The sequence below is a fragment of the Aplysia californica genome, unplaced genomic scaffold (assembly GCF_000002075.1).
Source record: "Aplysia californica isolate F4 #8 unplaced genomic scaffold, AplCal3.0 scaffold00361, whole genome shotgun sequence".
In the NCBI taxonomy this organism is placed as follows: domain Eukaryota; kingdom Metazoa; phylum Mollusca; class Gastropoda; order Aplysiida; family Aplysiidae; genus Aplysia; species Aplysia californica.
The window spans coordinates 99,436-101,022 of NW_004797631.1; positions in this window are offsets into that span (position 1 = coordinate 99,436).

Here is a 1,587-nt window from a genome sequence, read left to right on the forward strand (position 1 = left end):
TATATATATAATACATATTACACACGACGTATCATTATTCATTAATTATGAGATGAGTGGGAGTAGGAGACGGTAAACGGACCGTCACGGAGATAAATTGAAAGCTCTAAGAAAGACAGACGAACAGTCAGAATGATAGACCCCCAGAAAAACTATGAGGACATACAGTAGCAGGTCCTTACCAGTGATGCCCTCCAACCACCCACACCCATTGGCTTCACCAGCCGTCAACCGCCCACGAAAAACAAAAACAATAGAGGGAAAGAACAGAAGAAAGGCCTATTTATACGTAGTGGCATCCTCCAACCACCCACCACCACCCAATCAAAACAGTAATTATAGTGGAGAAAGAACAGAAGTTAGGTCCACCAGTGGCGCCCTTCAACCACGCATCCAGTAAATGTGAAAATGATGAAATGGTACAGGTTTAACGTCTCTATCAATATTGTTTAGGTTATTTAAGAGGCAGGACCTCCAGATTTAAGTGTCCATCTCCGAAAAGATCGAGCAAAATGGGAAATTCGCGTACAGTACCTTTCCCAAGGACGCAACGTAGGACCGAGCTGAGGCTCGAACCCAATGAACCCGCATCCTCACGATTACAAGTCTGGTAGTCTATCCACTAGACGCCACCCCACCAAAGTAAAGTATTTGCCATTATCCAAACTATGACGCAATAAAATTGCGAAATTCCACTTCTCGGTACCGAAACCTCCACACACTCCACACACATTATACAGCACATTGAAACATAACAAGTCGATAACGCCGTAAAATAAAACAAGTACTCAAACAAGGATCTGTGTATATTATAAAGCCATGCAAGTAGTACAATACAATGTTCCTGCAGGCTTTACCCAACAAAGAAGACGACCGCCCCATTTACCAAAGTTAATGTCCTGTATCAAGTCTCCGACCAGCGAGGTCATTGTCGGCCAATTCTAGTCTCCGCCACCCGCGGGTCTGGGGGTTGACCTCAAACCCATAAACTTAATGGACTGTTTGTAAGGTGTGCTGACAAAACAAGTTAATTTTAGTTAAGTTTAGTTTAGCTTTAGAAAAAAAAGTTTTACGACACTTACAACACAATAAGGTCATTTAGGTGACGAAGATCAGGGGTGTTACAAGAGAGTAACAAACACAGAAAAGAAGTAGGAGAGATCAGGACGATAAATGTTTGACGGGAAAGAAGGAGCAAGACACACCAGAACACCTGCCAACCATCCGCGAAGTTAATTTTTCGGATTCTTTCAGCCCTGTGGACACGGATAGAAACACCATATTAAAAGGTTGGGTTTGTACAATTTATTCAATGGAATGATAAAAGACATATTATATTATATCAAGGAGGGCGTTGATACGGATAGACCTGGTTAGAATCCCCTGTCTGGCGTTTTGGGAGTCGTTGTTATGTCGAGAGGTTTCAATGCTATATTATTGAGAGACAAACGTTTAAAGATAAAGAGCGCTGTAATTGATTCTGATGATTAATGGTGTGTAAATGAACCAACGACAAGGACTTACTAACTAATAATATAGGCTACAACATAACTGACGATAGGGATCACACACACACACACACACACT